This window comes from Siphateles boraxobius, unplaced genomic scaffold, assembly GCF_051911475.1.
Source record: "Siphateles boraxobius isolate OS27281-9 unplaced genomic scaffold, OSU_SipBor_1 204, whole genome shotgun sequence".
NCBI classification, from domain to species: domain Eukaryota; kingdom Metazoa; phylum Chordata; class Actinopteri; order Cypriniformes; family Leuciscidae; genus Siphateles; species Siphateles boraxobius.
The window spans coordinates 2,115,008-2,139,817 of NW_027508816.1; positions in this window are offsets into that span (position 1 = coordinate 2,115,008).

Consider the following 24,810-nt stretch of genomic DNA (forward strand, 5'->3'; position numbering starts at 1 on the left):
CTAGGAGGGAAACCTCCATGGGACCTAGGGAGAGGGACAGGTGGAGATAAAACTAGGGAAGGGGGAGAGAGAGAGAGAGAGAGAGAGAGAGAGAGAGAGAGAGAGAGAGAGAGAGAGAGAGAGAAGCTCCAGGGACCAAACCGCTGTCTGTTCTGCTCCGGGGTCCGGCCGACTCGCTGTAAGATGGCGCGCTTAACCCTCTGGGGTCGACAAACGCGCCGGCACGTTTTACTCGATTTTTTTCACATAGCAGGAAAATAGACTTAAAATACTCTGTCATTTTTGGTCATACAGACTTAAAAAAATATAAAAAAATAAACTGTTGAATGTCTATTTTTTATGTGTCCACTTACAATCGAAATAAAACATTGTGCAAACTCGAACAAATTGTGGTTATAATTCAATTTTGACTAAATGAGTTGTTCTATGTTGCCTTTGCATAACAGTCTAATAATATTTCAAGGCTCCTTTCTTGAGATTATTACCAGGGACATACATTGGTGGTAGGCCTATACTAGAGATGTGAAAATATCCAGATTCCATCTTTAATTTTTATTGTATGTTAACATGGATATAATTTTTAGTGGAATTGAAGGCAATGAATTGGACTTATTGCTCTAACAGTAGTGCACTTGTCTGCTGTTTGTTAGTACAGATGCTGTCTTACATGGGCAAAATGTAAGAGTAAACTAGCTTTATTAGATTGGCTAATCCACTATATTGTATAGATCAAGGCAAGGCAAGTTTATTTTGTATAGCACATTTCATACACAATGGTAATTCAAAGTGCTTTACATAAAATAAATTAAAATAATCAAAAGAAATCAGAATAATAAAAACAGTTTAAAATAAAAAAAGTAAAATAAAGTACACACAGTCACAAAGGTAATTCAAAGTGCTGTACATAGAGTAAATTAAAATAATCAAAAGAAATCAGAATAATTAAAACAGTTTAGTATAAAAAATAAAATAAAATACAGTTGGACGAACAGTGGTACTGTCACATTCCCGCCTTTTCTTTGTTTTTGTCATCACTACACTTCCCAGGATCCTGCTTGTCTCCTCACCTGAACTCACTCCCTCATTATCCGCCTGTTCCTCGTCATCATCATCTGTGTCACCTGTCTTCACCTCGTTAGTGTTCATTTGTGCTTGTATTTAGTCTCCTTCTGTTCAGTTAGTCCTCGTCGGTTCTCGTCTGTATATGTTACTGTGTTTTGTGTGTATTGACCTTCTGCCCCTCAACCTGCCTGGACCTGTTTGTTGTTTTTGGATTTTGAGTAAATCTTTAAATTGGAGCATTTTGCCTCAGCCTCTGTCTTTATCTGCACCACACCCATGACAGAAGAACCCACCAAAGAGACATGAGTTGGGAAGTCGCTGGACAGATCGCGGTGATTGCTCAGGATAGCTGCGAATCTGTTCGAATACACAGAGGCTTTTTACCATCTCACCATCACCTGCAGCTTGGGGAACGAAGTGATCAAGGCGTGTTACCGGCTGGGGGCAAATGTTGTCGACCCGAGTGAGCTCCCAGATCTCTCCGGGCTGGACTGGAGAGAGGCACTCTCCATTTGTCTGGAAAGCTTCCTCCCGTAGCATGCCAGATCTGCACGTTTCTTCTTCTGTCTTCATTCCAAGCCCAGAGCCCTCACCGCTGGTCCCGTCCAGCGCAGAGCCCTCACCGCTGGTCCCGTCCAGCACAGAGCCCTCACCGCTGGTCCCGTCCAGCACAGAGCCCTCACCGCTGGTCCCGTCCAGCACAGAGCCCGTTGATCCTGCGCCATAGCCCGTTGATCCTGCGCCTGACACTGCATGAAAAGTGGGATTTTCGTCCCCGTAAATGGCTGGAAATCTCCATAATTTTCGTCAGTTAATGACAATTTACAGAATGTGAACGTCGCGTTCGTCTGTGCCACATATTGACGGAAACGAACCATGACGTATGTGGAGAGCTCGCGGGAGGTGTGAATGGCTCTAATTAGCATATGAATAGCAGCGCCACGCGCATTGCCAGAGAATGGCTTGAATTTCCTCACTCAGTATTGGTTGAACCACTACATTTGAACAAGAAAAATCACTTGTGATTGGTTGGCAGCTCTGTTACTATTGGTCACCCTGCCTCATTATAAATTTAAACCCCAACATTATAATAATAATATATATATATATATATATATATATATATATATATATATATATATATATATATATATATATATATATATATATATAATTATTTATATTTAATTATAATTATTTATATCATATCATATGCTATTATGTTGTATATTCATATTGTTATACTATGGACAGCATTATTATTAACATCAAGGACATGAATGAATTTGAGGAAAATAAATTGCCAGGGACATGCTGTTTATTCAAAGAAAAGGCTTTATATGCACAAACACACAAACTATACATACCTATATATCTGTGGTGCCTTGCCCTGTATTTTGGCATCGCCTCTAATCTAGACTGCAGTGTGGCACAGAGTTCTGTGAGCTCCTGGCTGCGAAAAGACGGAGGTCGCACAATCCATCCAGACACCCCGCCAACGATGCTGTCTTCCTCAATCCGACATTAGGTCTATGGTAGCGCACTTCCAAAGGCCCACCTCATCCTCAGCCAGCACACTCTGTCTCGCTTCTAGCAGCTGTGAAAACAACCAATAAAGACAATCAGTACTGCGCGATGCACTGTGTATGGACACAACACATCTATTAATGCACTTGCAACATAGTCACATTGACCAAAAACAAATCTAATCAAATAAATCTTACCCTCTTTCTTCTCGCTCGACTCCGAGCTGAACTCTTCACAGCTTCCGCCTGCGATGCAAGATCTGGTTGTTTGTACCTGAAGCTCCTGCGCACGGTCTCGTAATATGTTTTACAGGCAGCTGGAAAACGATTAAATGAGAGTGAAATGAATAAAAAACAATGCAAGTCACAGTAAAATTAAACAATAAAGGAGAAAATATTAAAAGTTACTTACACACAATGTCGTCATTATCAGCATCATGTAAATCTGGACTTGCAGACATAGCTCCGAGCAATTATGAGGTCACGGCCTCGTTATAAAGCGAGGTTAGTCTGAGAAAACAAAATGTACAGTTAAGATCGGTATTAACGGATCTATTTCCTTATTCAGGAGAATGAAAGTGTATGTTTTAATCTTACCCTTGCTCCGGTTCGTAGCGCCTACAATTTGTCTCGGAGTTGTGAAGACGGCGTACTGCTTCCTGAAAATGACAAGACCAAAAAATACACTTTTATAAAGCAACTTACACTTGTTCTTTTACCAGGATAAGTTACTTTTAGCTTGTGCTGCTTCTAGGGTACTTTAGCTTAGTTAGCATTTTACCGCAATCTTAGGATTGTGCACCCGTCTTCTCTTCCTAGAGGTAGTCTCTTCCACACAGTTTTTCGACTCCAAAGCAGCCAACCTATCCTCCATGGACAGCAATCTGGAATTTACTACAGTGAACTGCTCATTTACAACGGCAGAAAGCTGAGAAAGCTGACGAGACAGCCCACTGATAGCATTTAACAGTTTCTTCTCGCCGGTCTGCGGACTGTCTGAAAGGGGATGATCGCGTCCATGAAGAGGAGTTGAAGGGGAGTTGAAGGGAAGACGCCGTCCAGCCATCGTAGAACAGGAAAGCAGCAAAAACGTAGGACATGTAGGAAAATGTCAGAGTAAAGGAGTAAAAAAATCTGTCTGTTTATATGCTCGTCTTGCAAGTACTGCCGTATGCGTCATCATGACCTCGCACCTGATTGGACGAGGTCTAGAAGGCTCGTCGGGCTCCTCCAATCACATGTGAGATCATTGTTATACGGAAGAACTCGCGAGACAAGCTTGCATGCCTATGATATAAACAAGCTCTGTGATATAGACACTGTCACGGGGTGCCGTCAGTTGAAAGATGGAAGTCCCAAGACTGAAGAAAAGACCTCGGCGCCTCTTTGAACATTGTGACACTGAACTCTGTCATACACAATATTTTGACCACAGAAAGCACTATTTCAAAAATGTTTGGGAGTTTGGGAGAAAAAATCCAAAAGGGCTAGGTCAGATAACGCACAGGGTCTGCTGCGATCCAGTCATGACCAAACCGGCGGGAGTGATGAAAGTGAAATGCACTCCGAGCACCCAGAAAAAGAAGTGATGGAAGAATCTGAAGAAATGCACTGAGCGACTGACAGTTCAGACAATGGTGAGCACCACAATTTAACTGTTATACCTGTACAGCTATGGGCTACAGATATTGTAACTGTACCTGGTTTCCCATTTAAATTGTCTAGGTAAAATGTGGTTGCTTTTCACTGTTGTGGTTATTGTAATAACAATTAATAATTAAATACAAATATCGCATTATAATGCATAACTGTATCTTCTGCGTGGTTGTTTTCCAGACGAAACAGCAGATGACCAAAGCATTCATCTTTTCCTGGACTCCAGTGATTCAGAGTCAGTGCAAGATGATGAAGACATCTCCTGTTATGTGGTAAGCATGAAATTACTGAGAGGGGATAAAATCTTTGCGTGGCAGTGATTTAATCGGGCGGCCAGGGCGAAGCAGACAGTCCATCGGGTGGCCAGGGCGGTGAAGACCCCTCGGGCGGTGAAGACCCCTCGGGCGGTGAAGACCCCTCGGGCGGCGAAGACCCCTCGGGCGGACAGGGCGGCGAAGACCCCTCGGGCGGACAGGGCGGCGAAGACCCCTCGGGCGGACAGGGCGGCGAAGACCCCTCAGGCGGACAGGGCGGCGAAGACCCCTCGGGCGGACAGGGCGGCGAAGACCCCTCGGGCGGTGAAGTCCCCTTGGGCGGCGAAGACCCCTCGGGCGGCCAGGGCGGTGACAACCCCTCGGGTGGCCATGGCGGTGACGACCAGGGCGAGGGCGACCATGGCACAGGAACAGCAACAGACACCGGCTCATGAACAGACACCGGTTCATGCACTGGCTTTGGAACAGACATTGGCTCCAGCTCTAGAACAGGCACTGGCTCTGCCTCCGGCTCTGGAACAGGCATTGGCTCTGCCTCCGGCTCTGGAACAGGCATTGGCTCTGCCTCCGAATCTGGAACAGACACTGGCTCTGAAACAGGCACTGGCTCTGTCTCCGGCTCTGGAACAGGCACTGCCTCTGCAGCAGCAGCCACCGGCTCAGGAACTGCAAACACCGGCTCAGGAACAGTCACTAGAACAGAAATGGTCACAAGGACAGACACAAACATAGAAACAAACACTGGCTCTGGCGCTGGAACAGGCGCTGGCTCTGGAACAGACATTGGCTCCAGCTCTGGAACAGGCCTTGGCTCTGCCTCCGGCTCTGGAACAGGCACTGGCTCTGCCTCCGGCTCTGGAACAGGCACTGGCTCTGTCTCCGGCTCTGAAACAGGCACTGGCTCTGTCTCCGGCTCTGGAACAGCAGGCACTGGTTCTGCCTCCGGCTCTGCAACAGCAGGCACTGGCTCTGCCTCCGGCTCTGGAACAGCAGGCACTGGCTCTGCCTCCGGCTCTGGAACAGCAGGCACTGGCTCTGCCTCCTGCTCTGGAACAGTAGGCACTGGCTCCGGCTCTGGAACGGGCACTGGCTCTGCCTCCGGCTCTGGAACGGGCACAAGCTCTGCCTCCGGCTCTGGAACGGGCACAAGCTCTGCCTCCGGCTCTGGAACGGGCACAAGCTCTGCCTCCGGCTCTGGAACGGGCACAAGCTCTGCCTCCGGCTCTGGAACGGGCACAAGCTCTGCCTCCGGCTCTGGAACGGGCACAAGCTCTGCCTCCGGCTCTGGAACGGGCACAAGCTCTGCCTCCGGCTCTGGAACGGGCACAAGCTCTGCCTCCGGCTCTGGAACAGACACTGGCTCTGGAACAGGCACTGGCTCTGTCTCCAGCTCTGGAACAGGCACTGGAGCAGCAGCCACCGGCTCAGGAACTGCAAACACCAGCTCAGGGACAGTCACTAGAACAGAAATGGTCACAAGGACAGACACAAACACAGAAACAAACACTGGCTCTGGCGCTGGAACAGGCGCTGGCTCTGGAACAGACATTGGCTCCAGCTCTGGAACAGGCCTTGGCTCTGCCTCCGGCTCTGGAACGGGCACTGGCTCTGCCTCCGGCTCTGGAACGGGCACTGGCTCTGCCTCCGGCTCTGGAACGGGCACTGGCTCTGCCTCCGGCTCTGGAACGGCCACAGGCTCTGCCTCCGGCTCTGGAACGGGCACAGGCTCTGCCTCCGGCTCTGGAACGGGCACAGGCTCTGCCTCCGGCTCTGGAACGGGCACAGGCTCTGCCTCCGGCTCTGGAACGGGCACAGGCTCTGCCTCCGGCTCTGGAACGGGCACAGGCTCTGCCTCCGGCTCTGGAACGGGCACATGCTCTGCCTCCGGCTCTGGAACGGGCACAGGCTCTGCCTCCGGCTCTGGAACGGGCACAGGCTCTGCCTCCGGCTCTGGAACGGGCACAGGCTCTGCCTCCGGCTCTGGAACGGGCACAGGCTCTGCCTCCGGCTCTGGAACGGGCACAGGCTCTGCCTCCGGCTCTGGAACGGGCACAGGCTCTGCCTCCGGCTCTGGAACGGGCACAGGCTCTGCCTCCGGCTCTGGAACGGGCACAGGCTCTGCCTCCGGCTCTGGAACGGAACAGGCTCTGCCTCCGGCTCTGGAACGGGCACAGGCTCTGCCTCCGGCTCTGGAACGGCAGACACGGGCATGTCCAGGATCCGAGCCAGACGCTCCAGATAGTCCAGGTTTATGAAGGCAGACGGAACGTGAACAGTCTCTGACTGGGCAGACGGAACGTGAACATTCTCTGACTGGGCAGACGGAACGTGAACATTCTCTGACTGGGAAGACGGAACGTGAACATTCTCTGACTGGGCAGACGGAACGTGTACATTCTCTGACTGGGCAGACGGGACGTGAACATTCTCTGACTGGGCAGACGGGACGTGAACATTCTCTGACTGGGCAGACGGGACGTGAACAGTCTCTGACTGGGCAGACGGAACGTGAACATTCTCTGACTGGGCAGACGGAATGTGAACATTCTCTGACTGGGCAGACGGGACGTGAACAGTCTCTTTGTTGGACATGGAGCATACAGAGGTAATTTAAATATTCAAACATCCTTTGCTATAATTAATAAACATTGATATTGATCATTGAATCAGTAAAATCAATATGTAAATGTTTAAATTGTTTATTTTTTAATGGATAACAGTTGGTCTTTTTCATTGAATGCTCAAATATAAATATGTGTGTGTGTAACATATTGTATTTAACTTACATTTGCAGGATGCCACAAGTGTTTGAAGTATGGAGCTAGATGGACAGAACTTTTCCGTTTGAGTTACTATGATGCCATCAGATTTGTCGTCATAGATCCAATGCACAACCTTCTCCTTGGTACGGCAAGACAGGGATGGGGGGCCAGGTCCATGAAAGGGAACAGAAACAGGGGGTGATGGTTTAGCCGGGGGCCAGGGCGAAGCAGACAGTCCATCGGGCGGCCAGGGCGAAGCAGACAGTCCATCGGGTGGCCAGGGCGGTGAAGACCCCTCGGGCGGTGAAGACCCCTCGGGCGGTGAAGACCCCTCGGGCGGCGAAGACCCCTCGGGCGGACAGGGCGGCGAAGACCCCTCGGGCGGACAGGGCGGCGAAGACCCCTCGGGCGGACAGGGCGGCGAAGACCCCTCAGGCGGACAGGGCGGCGAAGACCCCTCGGGCGGACAGGGCGGCGAAGACCCCTCGGGCGGTGAAGTCCCCTTGGGCGGCGAAGACCCCTCGGGCGGCCAGGGCGGTGACAACCCCTCGGGTGGCCATGGCGGTGACGACCAGGGCGAGGGCGACCATGGCACAGGAACAGCAACAGACACCGGCTCATGAACAGACACCGGTTCATGCACTGGCTTTGGAACAGACATTGGCTCCAGCTCTAGAACAGGCACTGGCTCTGCCTCCGGCTCTGGAACAGGCACTGGCTCTGCCTCCGGCTCTGGAACAGGCATTGGCTCTGCCTCCGGCTCTGGAACAGGCATTGGTTCTGCCTCCGAATCTGGAACAGACACTGGCTCTGAAACAGGCACTGGCTCTGTCTCCGGCTCTGGAACAGGCACTGCCTCTGCAGCAGCAGCCACCGGCTCAGGAACTGCAAACACCGGCTCAGGAACAGTCACTAGAACAGAAATGGTCACAAGGACAGACACAAACATGGAAACAAACACTGGCTCTGGCGCTGGAACAGGCGCTGGCTCTGGAACAGACATTGGCTCCAGCTCTGGAACAGGCCTTGGCTCTGCCTCCGGCTCTGGAACAGGCACTGGCTCTGCCTCCGGCTCTGGAACAGGCACTGGCTCTGTCTCCGGCTCTGGAACAGGCACTGGCTCTGCCTCCGGCTCTGGAACAGCAGGCACTGGCTCTGCCTCCGGCTCTGGAATAGCAGGCACTGGCTCTGCCTCCGGCTCTGGAACAGCAGGCACTGGCTCTGCCTCCGGCTCTGGAACAGCAGGCACTGGCTCTGCCTCCGGCTCTGGAACAGCAGGCACTGGCTCTGCCTCCGGCTCTGGAACAGCAGGCACTGGCTCTGCCTCCGGCTCTGGAACAGCAGGCACTGGCTCTGCCTCCGGCTCTGGAACAGCAGGCACTGGCTCTGCCTCCGGCTCTGGAACAGTAGGCACTGGCTCCGGCTCTGGAACGGGCACAAGCTCTGCCTCCGGCTCTGGAACGGGCACAAGCTCTGCCTCCGGCTCTGGAACGGGCACAAGCTCTGCCTCCGGCTCTGGAACGGGCACAAGCTCTGCCTCCGGCTCTGGAACAGACACTGGCTCTGGAACAGGCCTTGGCTCTGCCTCCGGCTCTGGAACAGGCACTGGCTCTGCCTCCGGCTCTGGAACGGGCACAGGCTCTGCCTCCGGCTCTGGAACGGGCACAGGCTCTGCCTCCGGCTCTGGAACGGGCACAGGCTCTGCCTCCGGCTCTGGAACGGGCACAGGCTCTGCCTCCGGCTCTGGAACGGGCACAGGCTCTGCCTCCGGCTCTGGAACGGGCACAGGCTCTGCCTCCGGCTCTGGAACGGGCACAGGCTCTGCCTCCGGCTCTGGAACGGAACAGGCTCTGCCTCCGGCTCTGGAACGGGCACAGGCTCTGCCTCCGGCTCTGGAACGGGCACAGGCTCTGCCTCCGGCTCTGGAACGGGCACAGGCTCTGCCTCCGGCTCTGGAACGGGCACAGGCTCTGCCTCCGGCTCTGGAACGGGCACAGGCTCTGCCTCCGGCTCTGGAACGGGCACAGGCTCTGCCTCCGGCTCTGGAACGGGCACAGGCTCTGCCTCCGGCTCTGGAACGGGCACAGGCTCTGCCTCCGGCTCTGGAACGGGCACAGGCTCTGCCTCCGGCTCTGGAACGGGCACATGCTCTGCCTCCGGCTCTGGAACGGGCACAGGCTCTGCCTCCGGCTCTGGAACGGGCACAGGCTCTGCCTCCGGCTCTGGAACGGGCACAGGCTCTGCCTCCGGCTCTGGAACGGGCACAGGCTCTGCCTCCGGCTCTGGAACGGGCACAGGCTCTGCCTCCGGCTCTGGAACGGGCACAGGCTCTGCCTCCGGCTCTGGAACGGAACAGGCTCTGCCTCCGGCTCTGGAACGGGCACAGGCTCTGCCTCCGGCTCTGGAACGGCAGACACGGGCATGTCCAGGATCCGAGCCGGACGCTCCAGATAGTCCAGGTTTATGAAGGCAGACGGAACGTGAACAGTCTCTGACTGGGCAGACGGAACGTGAACATTCTCTGACTGGGCAGAAGGAACGTGAACATTCTCTGACTGGGCAGACGGAACGTGAACATTCTCTGACCTGGCAGACGGAACGTGAACATTCTCTGACCTGGCAGACGGAACGTGAACATTCTCTGACTGGGCAGACGGGACGTGAACATTCTCTGACTGGGCAGACGGGACGTGAACATTCTCTGACTGGGCAGACGGGACGTGAACAGTCTCTGACTGGGCAGACGGAACGTGAACATTCTCTGACTGGGCAGACGGAACGTGAACATTCTCTGACTGGGCAGACGGAACGTGAACAGTCTCTCGCTGGGCAGACGGGACGTGAACAGTCTCTCGCTGGACAGACGGGACGTGAACAGTCTCTCGCTGGGCAGACGGGACGTGAACAGTCTCTGACTGGGCAGATGGAGCGTGAACAGTCTCTGAATTGGCAGAAGTGACGGTAGACGTCTCTTTCTTCCTCCTCCTCCGCCTTCGGACCACCGGACTCGGGACTCCCGGACTCGGGACCAACGGACTCTGGACCAACGGACTCGGGACCACCGGACTCGTGACGGCGTCGGCATGGCGAGGCTCCAATACATCCCACTGACTCCGATGCTCAAGGTATCTGGTAAAACTCCAAAAGTCTAAGACTTCCAGACCCTTCATTTCCCACCCCGGCAATGGGTCATCAAGACAGGTATTAAAAATGTCTTTTAATGGTGCCTCACTGTATCCCATTCCCCTCGAAAGCGTCCAAAATGACTGGGCTATGCAACCCACCGGCAGGCATTGCTGACGAAAGCTCATCAAATTTTGGACACGGCCCATCCTCTCTTTCTCCGTGGTAGGAGGGAGGATACGGAACCCCATCATGCTGGATCTCTTTGTGACGGAGTCCTTCTGTCACGATGCACACACAGGAAACAGAGATCCAATTGCAGTTTTATTTAAAGGGTAATCCATACTCACAAACTAGTCCAGGCAAAGGTCAAATCCAAAAGGCAATCCAAAAACAAGAAAACAAACAAGAACAGGCAAAAACAGGCTACCAGAAGTGGTGTGACAATATACAAGGACTCCGTAACAAACACTAAACAGGCAGGGTATATATAACACAGAACTAACAATGATAATGGGGAACAGCTGAGTGCAATGATGATGAGGAACAGCTGAGTGCAATGATGCAGTGATGGGTACAGACAAGGATTGTGGGGAATGCAGTTCATAAAGTGGAATACACCGTGGGGAAGGAGGACATCTGGTGGACACCTGGGGAACACAAACCCAACACTGTGACACACAGTGGTTGAGCTCTAGAAGACTATGACGTTGTTTGCATGGAATGCACATTTTACCTTTGTGGCAAAGCCTGAATAAAATTAATTGTTGAAATAAATTGTTTTGTGTATCTTTTTTACACAATATTGGCCATTGCTAATGACATGCAGTAATTAATCTAGCATGCTTTCATTAAATATATGCATTTAAAATGTAGGCAAGGCAAGTTAATTTATATAGCACATTTCATACACAATGGTAATTCAAAGTGCTTTACATAGAAGAAATTAATATAATCAAAATAAATCAGAATAATTAAAACAATTTAGAATAATAAAATAAAATACAGTAGCAGTCGGACGAACAGTGGCACAGTGCTCATTCAGTAAATGTATAGCTTAACGGAAGTGTTTTGAGTCTGGATTTGAATGTGACTGTAGGGGCACATCTGATCTCTTCTGGAAGCTGGTTCCAGCTACGGCTGGCATAATAGCTAAAAGCGGACTCGCCATGCTTTGAGTGAAACCTTGGTATTTCTAGCTGATGTGATCCTAATGATCTAAGTGATCTGTTTGGTTTATATTCAGTGAGCATATCTGCAATATATTGAGGTCCTAGCCCATAGAATGATTTATATACCAGTAATAATACTTTAAAATCAATCCTAAATGTAAGAGTCTATAATTGCGCTATACTGAGCCTGATCTATTTCTACCAGAGATTTTCTTAGAATTAAGTTATACCTTTTAGAAAAAATGTCACCTGGGGTAAAACTCCACCTGCTACCCTCATTTGCATTTGTATAGCTCAAAGCATTTTCATTTACATGTTAAAGCCTCCCATAGAATTAGGAGGAGGGGGGTCATGGGGGGACAACTGCCAAGCAAGGCCCACGTCAATTTCCGACAATTCACGGCAGTTTTGGGTGTTGCCTGCAAATTGCCGTGTGCAGTCGTAAACCAGAACTTCCACGACAATCTACAGTGAGGCTTACTGACGAAAATCCCACTTTTCATGCAGTGAGAGCCCGTTGATCCTGCGCCAGAGCCCTTTGATCCTGCGCCAAATCCCTCTTCGCCGCTGGTCCTGCCCAGCTCAAAGCCCTCTTCGCCGCTGGTCCTGCCCAGCTCAAAGCCCTCTTCGCCGCTGGTCTTGCCCAGCTCAAAGCCTGTTCAGTTAGTCCTCGTCGCTTCTCGTCTGTATATGTTACTGTGTTTTGTGTGTATTTACATTCTGCCCATCAACCTGCCTGGACCTGTTTGTTGTTTTTGGATTTTGAGTAAATCTTTGAATTGGAGCTTTTTGCCTCAGCCTCTGTCTTTATCTGCACCACACCCTTGACAGGTACAGTGCTCATTCAGTAAATGCACAGCTAAACAGATGTGTTTTGAGTCTGGATTTGAATGTGACTAATGTAGGAGCACATCTGATCTCTTCTGGAAGCTGGTTCCATCTACGGCTGGCATAATAGCTAAAAGCAGACTCGCCACGCTTAGAGTGAACCCTTCGTATTTCTAGCGGATGTGATCCTAATGATCTGAGTGATCTGTTGGGTTTATATTCACTGAGCATATTTGAAATGTATTGAGGTCCTAAGCCATTGAGTGATTTATATACCAGTAATAATACTTTAAAATCAATTCTGTATGTAACTGGCAGCCAGTGTAAAGACCTTAGGACTGGTGTGATGTGTTCATATTTTCTGGTTCTGCTCAGAATCCTGGCAGCAGCGTCCTGTATGAGCTGCAACTGTATTATGGTCTTTTTGGGAAGGCCAGTGAGGAGTCCATTACAATAATCCACCCTGCTGCTGATGAAAGCATGCACAAGTTTCTCTAAGTCTTGACTGGAAACAAAGCATCTAATTCTTGCAATATTTTTGAGGTGATAGTATGCTGATTTAGTTATTGCTTTGACATGACTACTGAAACTAAGGTCTGACTCCAGAGACACCCCAAGATTCCTGACTTGATTTTTAGTTGTTTGACCCCTAGACTGAAGGTAAGCGTTCACCTTGAGAACTTCATCTTTTTTTCCAAACGCAATGACTTCAGTTTTGTCTTTGTTTAACTGAAGAAAGTTTTGGCACATCCAAATGTTTACTTCATCAATGCATTGGCACAGGGAGTCAATGGTCTGTAATCGTTAGGCGATAGGGCTAAGTAGAGCTGTGTATCGTCTGCATAGCTGTGGTAAGCGATTTGGTTCTTTCTCATTATTTGGCTCATTGGGAGCATGTACAGGTTGAATAGGAGTGGCGCAAGAATTGAGCCTTGAGGGACTCCGCATGTCATGGATGTCCATTCAGACTTATGGTCTCCTATACTCGCATAATAACCTCTCCCTACCAAGTATGACCTGAACTATTTTAGGACTATCCCGGAAAGCCCCACCTAGTTTTCCAGCCTGTCAAGAAGTATATTGTGATCGACAGTGTCAAATGCAGCACTGAGGTCGAGTAGTACCAGCACTGATAATTTGCCTGTATCAGTATTTAAGCGAATATCGTTTATTATCTTTATGAGCGTTGTCTCAGTGCTGTGGTGCGGTCGGAAACCAGATTGAAAATTGTCAAAGTATCCATTTGAGCTTAAGAATTTGTTCAGCTGATTGAAGACAACTTTTTCAATGATCTTGCCTATGAAAAGAAGATTTGATATTGGTCTATAGTTGTTTAATATGGTCTTATCCAGATTGCTCTTTTTCAGGAGGGGCTTGACAACTGCAGTTTTCAGTGAGTTTAGAAAACTACCAGAGAAAAATGAGGCATTTACCACTTCTAGGAGATCTGCTTCTAAGCTGTGTAACACATTTTTGAAAAAAGATGTGGGAAGTGCGTCAAGGGCGCAGGTTGATGTTTTAAGGTGCTGTACGGGTTCTTCCAAAATTTTGCCATTAATTTCATCGAAATCAGACATAGTGACTACTTTTTCAGGTTGTGGTCTGATCTGTCTGACCCCAGCGCAACTCAAGGATGAGCTGATCACCTTTCTCATAGGAGGAAAATTCACTGCACTTGCTGTCTGAGAGCATTTCACTGGGAATCTGGCTTGGGGGGTTTGTCAGTCTCTCTACAGTAGCAAAAAGATTGCTTGTGTTGTTTATATTGCTGTTTATAATATTTGAGAAGAAAGGTCCTGTCCAGCCCAGAGCCATCTTCGCCGCTGGTCCTGTCCAGCCCTGAGACACCTCCGCCGCTGGACTTCTCCTACCCGGAGCATCAGCCCGTTAACCTCCTCAAGAAATTTTTTTTGGGGGGGGGGCAATAAATCCACTCCGCCGTGGCCACCCGAAGGGTCCTCGCCGCCACGGCCGCCCGAAGGGTCCTATCCGCCACGGCCGCCCGAAGGGTCCTCACCACCGCCCGAAGGGTCCTCACCGCTGCGGCCGCCTGCACGTCCTGCTCCGCCCTGGCCGTCTGCACGTCCTGCTCCGCCCTGGCCGCCTGCACGTCCTGCTCTGCCCTGGCCGCCCGAGGGGTCGTCTCCGCCAGAACCGCCCGAGGGGTGGTCTCCTTCTCCGCCATGGCCTCCTGACCAGTCTGCTCCGCCATGGCCGCCTGGACCATCCTGGAGTGTGTCCTGCTGCACCCGGTACTCCTTCCCCTCACGGACTCCAGGATGCCCCCCCCCCCCCCCCCCCCCCTCCCATGTTCTGTCTTGTATGGCGCGGGTCTGATGTTTTAAGGTGCTGTACGAGTTCTTCCAAAATTTTGCCATTAATTTCTTTGAAATCAGACATAGTGACTACTTTTTCAGGTTGTGGTCCGATCTGTCTGACCCCAGCGCAACTCAAGGATGAGCTGATCACCTTTTTGATATTATTGATTTTCTCATAGAAGAAGGAGGAAAACTCACTGCACTTGCTGTCTGAAAGAATTTCACTGGGAATCTGGCTTGGGGGGTTTGTCAGTCTCTCTACAGTAGCAACAAGATTGCTTGTGTTGTTTATATTTCTGTTTATAATATTTGAGAGGAAAGTCTGTCTAGCTTTGCCTGAAAGCATGGATGCTGTCTTTGTAGATGTTATAATGGACTACTAGTTTTGTCTTTCGCCATATGCGCTCTGCTTTTCTGCATTGTCTTTTCATACTTTGCACTGATGTTGAGTTTCTCCAAGGTGCTTTTTGTCTGCCACTTATAACTGTCTTGGCTATTTTAAACCAAGCTTGCTACAGTAGAAGGAGGAGGAAATCAGTCTTGCATCAGATACTGTGTTCAGGGCATGAATCAACAAAAGACAACCAAATGAAAATCTTCTCTCGTCAACTATATTGAATTTTACACAAAACACTTCATCATACACCCAAACAAACAAAATATGACAGAAGAAAATTCCTGGTGGGAGTGGATGAATGTAAAATGCCCCAAAAAAGATGTTGATGGATAAATGTAGATGAAGTGAGCAGTCTTCAGAATTAACAGTCTTATCTGGAACTGATGAAATGAAGGATTGGTCCTTCTGGTTGCAGCCCGGGATTCTTTGAATAAAGTCCTTGAGCAGTTGCCCTATTGCACCCAAGAAAACTCCAATCCAGCACTCAAGGGCTGGGTAAGTCACGGGTAATACAAAAATCCTCTATAACAAAAAAACAACTCATTAACATCTTTACGAGTTCTTTTACCAAAGCATACACAAGATGAAATAAGAACTCTAAACTCACGGTTAAGCAGCAAACTTAACGTTTCTCAGACCAGGATTACAATTGAGAACAGCAGATACCATGTGGTTACCAAACTGAATCTACCTCTTACTCTCCTACTTCCTCTATTATCTATAAGGTAGAAGTGCTACTGGTGCCCCCTAATGGATGGGATGAACATAGCACTGGAAATGAAAACAAATAAACAAGTGACAGGCATTGGTTGTCTAATATTAACAATTACACTCTTAACTTTTGAGTTAAAAGAATCAAGGAGAAAATCAAAAGAGTCAGCAGATATGCTTGGTGTTAAAGATAAAGCCTTCATAAGTAGTGAACTAGTGTTCTCATTTAAGCATCTCTTCTTGACAGACACAGATCTAGCTTCAATGGCAGGAGAGATCAATATATCAAAGAAAATACAAAAATGATCAGACAGTGCTACATCCTTGATAACAATCGATGAAATGTTTAGACCCTTACTGATAAGTAAATCTAGAGTGTGTCGATGATTGTGTGTGGGCCCATGTACATGCTGAGTCAGATCAAAGGTTTTTAAAACAGTTTTGATTTCTTTTGCCATATTGGTTTCTGCATTATCTATGTGAATGTTAAAATCTCCAGCAATGGCAACACAGTCAAAATCAGAGGTAATTGTTGATAACAGTTCTGTAAAGTCCTCAGCAAAAGGCTGGAGAGTATTTTGGAGGCCTGTAAACAATGATAAGTAAAATGCGTGGAGCACCTTTTAACACAATACCCATATATTCGACAGATGGATAATTCCCAAATGATATTTGCTTGGATTGATAGACATCTTCAAAAAGAGCAGCTAAACCTCCACCTCTTCTAACAGCTCTGCAGACACTCATAAAAGTAAAGTTAGGAGGGGCTGTTTCATTGCTGTTGCACTGCAGCTGTCTTCTAGCCAAGTTTCATTTAGAAACATAAAATCCAGGTTGTTTGTGGTTATTAAGTCGTTGACTAGAGGTAATTTATTTTTAAGTGAGCGGATGTTTAAAAGTGCTAACTTAACCGTTTTACTTTTTGTCCCCACAGCAATCTTAGTTTGGCGTGTAATAGGCACCAGATTAGATGGGTTTGCTGTACAGCTTTTGAAGGCCTTAGATTTTCTATCATGTATTTGAACAGCAATAGAGAAAGATACAGGCGCACTGGGTTCCCGCTTGTTCTGTAAACATTTGAGAAAGTTACTGTTATCATAGCGGGGACCCGACACATATCATGGAGATGCTGGCGAGGGGGATAACGTGTCCGGTGAGAGGGGCTGTTGCTCTGGTGTTATCGGAGGCTGTGATATGCTGTCCTGGTTTCCCTGGCTGTTTTCCAGAAAGTCGCTCTGTGGGCAGGGCTCAGCTGAGATTATGTCCGTGAGCAGAGGTTGTTGTGGCGGAGTGGTGTTATCATTGTCCTTGTGTGATGTGTCAACCGCATGTCCATTCAGGTGCTGAAGTGAAGTCCTGTGGTCATTTTTACTGTATCCAGGTGTGTGTGTGCCATTCAGGTTGAGTGGATTGGCGCACACTGCAGAAGGATGATGGAGGGAGAAGTAGATATTGTCCTTTAGCACTCTTAAACCAAGTTTGTTTGGGTGGTGGCCACTCTGTTGAAACAGTTGCCTCTGACTCCAGAAAAGATTAAAGTTGTCAATAAAGTTCACTCCTTTTATATTGCAGGTTTTTTGCAGCCATGTATTAAGCCCGAGCAACCGTGAAAACCTGTTCGTCCTCTTGCTGGGAGTGGTCCACTGATGAATGTTTGCATTTTCAGTCTTTTAAGTGTTTCAAAAAGTTCATTGAAATCCTTCTTAAGGAGTTGCGACTGCTCTTTATGAATATCATTCTTCCCCAGATGAATGATGAGTCAATTTGCAGTCTTATGTTTCATCAGAATATTCTGAAGTTCTCTGTTTATATCAGAACTTGTTGCTTGTGGAAGGCAGGACGTAGTTGTATCCCTGCTATTAATGTTTCTGATTATGGAGTCGCCCACTATCAGAGTCCTGGGCCCGGCTGCGCTCTGAGCTGAGTCCTGCTGTCTGCTCGACCTTGAGCCCCAGTTAGCATCAGTGTTAGCTACTGGCTGATTCAATCTGTGTTCGATCACATTCATCAAATTTGGGGATTCCTCATTCATTAATACTTCAAATCTGTTCTCGCGATGTATAGGCAGTGGTAGGAGACCACTGTTTGCAATCCTTGTCAGAGCCGTATCTGGGGTAGAGGATGCTACTGCGGCAATATGTGATGCTCGTGAAAATCGGATGTCTCGAGTGCCTTTGGGTCTCGCTCCCTGTTTGTGCCATCGATTTGTAAGTCGATCGGCTTGTTTCTCTACACTCAGTATGGCTTGTCGAGGACCACTAGATTCATGGGACTCACCGGCTGTATGCTGAAGGCGTCCCATGACGAAGCTCTGTTGTGTGTTCCGTCTGGTTTGGTTGTCCTGCAATTAACTTTGTTTCAAGAACTGCAATCCTTTGTAAAAGTCTGTGGCAGTTAGAGCAGCAAGTAGATTCCAGAAGAGGCATTTTCTTATCCTTATTAATGTAGGCAGTTGTGTTTTTTCTTCCCCGGAATGTAAGCATTCAGTGGGAGGCTGGTTGAATAAAAGAATTCTGCTATTTTTTGTAGTAATCCAAGTGTTTGAGCACTGTGCTGATTTGCTGAAGTTAAAATTAGGTGATAAAAGAGATAACATATTAAACTAGAATGTACATTTCCAGAAGAAAATGTGAAGTGGTGCTTGCAGTGGAAAAACTCTTCACTCGGTTGCTAGAGTGTGGTACATGATTGCATACGAACCAACAAACATGTCTGTATGACGTTTTGGTGCTGAGATATGGCTAATTCATGTTTTTAGGTTGTTGCTACGTGGTTGCTATGGTGTTCTGAGTGGTTGCTATGCGGTTGCTAGGGTGTTTTGGGTGGTTGCTAGGGTATTCTGGGTGGTTGGTAGGGTGTTCTGGGTGGTTGCTAGGGCGTTGCTAGGGTGTTCTGGGTGGTTGCTAGGTGGTTGCTAGGGTGTTTTGATTTGTTGCTATGGTGTTGCTAAGCAGTTGCTAGGGTATTCTGGGTGGTTACTAGGGTGTTGCTGGGATTTTCTGGTTGGTTACTATGAGGTTGCTAGGTGGTTGCTATGGTGTTTCTAGGTGGCTGCTAGGGTGATCTGGGTGGTTGCTAGGTGGTTGCTAGGGTGTTCTGGGTGGTTGCTATGATGTTGCTAGGTGGTTGCTAGGATATTCTGGGTGGTTGCTATGTGGTTGCTAGGGTATTCTGGATGGTTGCTAGGGTGTTGCTAAGTGGATGCTAGGGTGTTCTGGGTGGTTAAAAAATAAAAAAAATATGGATTTGTCCATGTTGTATATGGTCATACTGTATTTCATAATGGTAGGCAAAGCAAGGCAAGTTAGCTCTTCTAGATATTATTATTATTATATTTTATATTATATTTATCTGTAACTGAAGTGCATATTCAACAGTGACCTAAGAGTCTGGACATGAAGATCATCATCATCATCATCATCATCATCATCAAATCAATATTTGCCTTTATCCAACACCGACATGAGCTTTTTGTTTCTTTTTCTTCCTCTGGTTTGCTCACTGGAGGAATAAAGGATTAAAGAATTATGGAATAACTTTCTAGTGACTCCGTGATGAACATACTATCTCTAATCCTATCCGACAAAATTAGTACTTTAATATCGCAGTAATGATTAATCAGTAATGACTGATACTATCTGTTGCATTTACAAAAATATATTTATACAACAATACTATATTAGGAAGTTGAAGTTGAAGACTTCAACTTCCACCTCCGGCGGAGCTTCGACCAGATCCCGAGGGAGTCTGGAGATATTGAGTCCGGGTGGACCATGTTCTCCACCTCCATTGTCGACGCAGCCGCTCAGAGCTGTGGCCGTAAGGTCTCCGGTGCCTGTCGAGGCAGCAATCCCCGAACCCGGTGGTGGACACCGGAAGTAAGGGATGCCGTCAAGCTGAAGAAGGAGTCCTATCGGGCCTGGCTGGCTTGTGGGACTCCTGAGGCAGCTGACGGATACCGGCAGGCCAAGCGGATTGCAGCACGGGTGGTTGTGAAGGCTAAAAATCGGGCCTGGGAGGAACTCGGTGAGGCCATGGAGAAGGACTACCGGTTGGCCTCGAAGAGATTCTGGCAAACCATCCTGCGCCTCAGGGGAGGGAAGCAGTGCCCTACCAACGCTGTTTACAGTGGAGGTGGGCAGTTGTTGACCTCTACTGGGGATGTCGTCGGACGGTGGAAGGAAGACTTCAGGGATCTCCTCAATCTCACAGACACGTCTTCCATTGAGGAAGCAGAGGCTGAGGGCTCGGAGGTGGACTCGTCCATCACCCTGGCTGAAGTCACCGGGGTGGTCAAGAAGCTCCTCGGTGGCAAGGCTCTGGGGGTGGATGAGATCCGCCCTGAGTACCTCAAGTCTCTGGATGTTGTGGGGCTGTCTTGGCAGCCACGCCTCTGCAACATCACGTGGCGGTTGGGGACAGTACCTTTGGACTGGCAGACTGGGGTGGTGGTCCCTCTTTTTAAGAAGGGGGACCGGAGGGTGTGTTCCAACTATAGGGGGATCACACTTCTCAGCCTTCACGGGAAAGTCTAGGCCGGGGTACTGGAGAGGAGAATTCGGCCGATAGTCGAACCTCTGATTCAGGAGGAACAGTGTGGTTTTCATCTCAGTCGTGGAACATTAGACCAGCTCTATACCCTCTCCAGGGTGCTGGAGGGTTCATGGGAGTTTGCCCAACCAATCCACATGTGTTTTGTGGATTTGGAGAAGGCATTCAACTGTGTCCCACGCGGCATCCTGTGGAGGGTGCTCTGGGAGTATGGGGTCCGGGGCCCTTTGCTAAGGGCTGTCCGGTCCTTGTACGACCGGAGCAGGAGCTTGGTTCGCATTGCCGGCAGTAAGTCAGACTTGTTCCCGGTGCATGTTGGACTCTAGCAGGGCTGCCCTTTGTCACCGGTTCTGTTCATAACTTTTATGGACAGAATTTCTAGACGCAGCCAGGGGCCGGAGGGTGTCCGGTTTGGGGACCACACGATTTCGTCTCTGCTTTTTGCGGATGATGTTGTCGTGCTGGCCCCAACAGACCAGGACCTTCAACATGCACTGGGACGGTTTGCAGCCGAGTGCGAAGCGGCTGGGATGAGAATCAACCCCTCCAAATTTGAGGCCATGGTTCTCAGTCGGAAAAGGGTGGCTTGCTCACTTCAGGTTGGTGGAGAGTTCCTGCCAGAGTGGAGGAGTTCAAGTATCTTTGGGTCTTGTTCACGAGTGAGGGAAGGATGGAACGGGAGATTGAGGAATCAGTGCAGCTTCTGCAGTAATGCGGTCAATGTACCGGTCTGTCGTGGTGAAGAAGGAGCTGAGCTGCATGGCGAAGCTCTCGATTTACTGGTCAATCTACGTTCCTACTCTCACCTATGGTCATGAGCTGTGGGTCATGACCGAAAGGACAAGATCCCGGATACAGGCGGCCGAAATGAGTTTTCCCCGCAGGGTGGCTGGGCGATCCCTTAGAGCTAGGGTGAGGAGCTTGGTCACTCGGGAGGAGCTCAGAGTAGAGCCGCTGCTCCTCCACATCCAGAGGGGCCAGCTGAGGTGGCTCGGGCATCTGTTCGGACACTCAACTGAGACTGCCCTGCTCTCAGTAATTGAAGCTCTGAGACTAGCAAGAGCAGCTTCCAAATCCTCAGTTCTGCAGTCCTGCTGGATCTGTCTGCTGCTTTTAACACAGTTAACCACCAGATCCTCCTGTCAATCCTAAAGATGAAGGGCATCTCGGGAACTGCACTCCAATGGTTTGAGTCTTACCTCTCAGGTAGGTCCTTTAGGGTGTCGTGGAGTGGTGTGGCATCTAAGACCGAACATCTAGCCACTGGGGTGCCTCAGGGCTCAGTGCTTGGACCACTCCTCTTCTCCATCAACATGACATCACTAGGATCTGTGATTCAGAGACATGGCTTTTCCTATTATTGCTACACTGATGACACGCAACTCTACCTCTCATTCCAGCCTGACGATCCAACGGTCGCTGCTCGTATCTCAGCCTGCCTGACAGACATTTCTGGCTGGATGAAGGACCACCACCTTCAACTAAAACTTGCGAAGACAGAGCTGCTTGTGGTCCCAGCCAACCCAACACTTCATCACAACTTCTCCATTCAGCTAGGCTCATCATCCATAACTCCATCAAGGTCAGCTAGGAACCTTGGGGTTGTAATTGATGATCAGTTGAAATTCACAGACCACATTGCTAGAAGTGCCCGGTCCTGCAGATTTCCCTTGCACAACATTAGGAGGATCAGGACCTTCCTTGCAGAGCATGCTACACAACTCCTTATCCAAGCACTTGTTCTATCCAGACTGGACTATTGTAATGCTCTCCTGGCTGGTCTTCCAGATTGCTCTGTCAAACCTCTACAATTGATCCAGAATGCTGCAGCCAGTGTGGTCTTTAATGAGCCGAAGAGAGCACACGTCACTCCTCTCCACACAAAATTGCACTGGTTGCCAGTTGCCGCTCGCATTAAATTCAAGGCACTGACGTTTGCCTACAGAACAACCACTGGCACTGCTGCCTCTTACCTAAACTCATTACTTCAGACTTATGTGCCATCCAGAAACTTGCACTCTGCTAGCGTATGTCGTCTTGTGATACCATCTCAAAGAGGCACAAAATCTCTTTCTCGGACCTTTACCATGACTGTTCCCTGTTGGTGGAATGATCTGCCTAACTCAACCAGAGCTTCTGAGTCAGTAGCCACTTTCAAGAAACTGCTGAAGACGTATCTTTTTCGGCAGCACTTGATTTAGTAATACTAACACTTTCTCTTCTCTTCTATTCTACTATTTAAAAAAAACTGCACTGAATTAAACTGAGAGGGGTCATAGCACTTACGTATTGTTGTCCTACTGTTAGTTTAACTGCTTCTATTGTTCTCATTTGTAAGTCGCTTTGGATAAAAAAGCATCTGCTAAATGAATAAATGAAAATGTAAATGTAATGTCTGTTCCGGATGCCTCCTGGACGCCTTCCCGGGAAGGTGTTCCGGGCGCGTCCCACCGGAAGGAGACCCCGGGGAAGACCTAGGACACACTGGAGGGATTATGTCTCCTGGCTGGCCTGGGAACGCCTCGGTGTCCTCCCGGAAGAGCTGGAGGAAGTGTCTGTTACGGAACGACAGAGGCAGGATGCAATTGCAAAAACGCTATTTATTATCTCCGAACAATCAGATAGGTACACACACACAAACGTCACACAATACAGAAGAGTGGTCAAGCGGACACCAGCACTGGATGTTGAAGTGACGCAGGGACCTCGGTGGACAACAGGTGGTGGTGCTCTGTGATCCAATGGTGGTCCTCTGTGATCCAGTGGTAATCCCAAACGGTGCTCTGTGGTCCAGTGAAGGTGAAGGGTATCCAAACGAACCGACATGACGAGAGACACAGGGAATCCACAATCCAGATGACAGACACAGGAACAGGAACAGGGAACACGCCACGAAAACCACACAACGATCTGACAACATGAGACAGCAGTTACTGACATATAAAGGGACAAACAAGTGGGACCAGATGGCGCCGCTAATCAATGATAATCAGCGGCCACACCCACACACACGGAACAGCACGCAGGACGACAGAGAGACAGTGAATTGATCAACCGTGACAGTGTCTGGGGAGAGGGAAGTCTGGGCATCCCTCCTTAGACTGCTGCCCCCGCGACCCGGCCCCAGATAAGCGGAAGAAAATGGATGGATGGATCGATACTATATTAGCAGTACCTTCTCGTTACAACTGTCCTTTCTATCACATTCTCTTTCTTTTTCTCAAATTTTCTTGCTCTGTTTCTCATCCCGACCCAAAAAAGCTTGTTTCTGCCATGGAATAAAAAACACAGAAGGCAATTGTGACTTTTTATCTCACAATTCAGACTTTTTTTTTCATAAATGTGTGATGTAAACATGCAATTATTAGAAATAATGTCAGAATTGTGTGCACATGATATGGGCGCGCAACTTTAATGGCTTTATCTGATTATTCCAGAGATTATGCCCATTTCAGTATGTTTGGGATTTTAACACACCTTTGAAGATTATAGATGCTTTAACGGGAGCAAAACCATGGGCATGGATGCTGCGTATAAGCTAATCCTGTCATGTTTCTCTATAACAGTGTTCCAAACTAATTTTTGCGACATTTGAAGTATCGACATAAAATGTATCTAAATTTAAATTAAAAAAGGTTTTGTCGACACTTTAGAAATTGTATTGATTAAAAGCATTTCTGCTATTGGTTAAACATTGTAAGGGCTAAATCATCATTGGATGGAAACCTTGCTAAAAAAAGGTAGAGTAGACGGAACGCTCTTTTTTTCTTTTTACATTACCACACAAAAACTCTGTTTCATGTGATACTTATTTTATTTGTCTACTAAAAAATGATGCTCAATTATACCTATAAATAGTTCATATTTTCCACTGGTAGTTCAAAAATAAAAGAAATTTGTTCAAATTATACCCATCAGGTAGAGATGAAACACTCATCCGTAATGCTGTAAAGTAGCTGTGATGAGGGGGGCGTGGTTTTAGCGCCGTCTGTAGTGAGAGACGAGTCAGAGGGAGCGGCGGTGAGTAAGTGGGTCAAGTGCAAATGATAAACACCTGTGTCTAATTGCAGTGATTGGCGTGGGGAGACGCATAAAAACCCACAGACTGAGAGAATGAGGAGAGAGAGGAGGACTGGTGACTCGTGCGTGAGCAAAGAGGAAAACTGGGACAGCTGAAAGGAGCACGGAAAGAGTTTATGCAAAGCTGTGGAAGACCTTGAAGCTGAACCAGCGTGGAATGAGTTGTTATTTGAATTATTGTGTTGCTGTAGTAAAACTACGGTGAACGTGCTGTGTGCACAACATTTATTATTTTTGGTTGAAATAAACAACGTACGAGTCCCAATCTCGCCGACCCTGTCTCCTTCTTCCTCCATAAAGATGAACTTTGTTACACTGGTGCCGAAACCCGGGAAGAAGGAGATCGGCC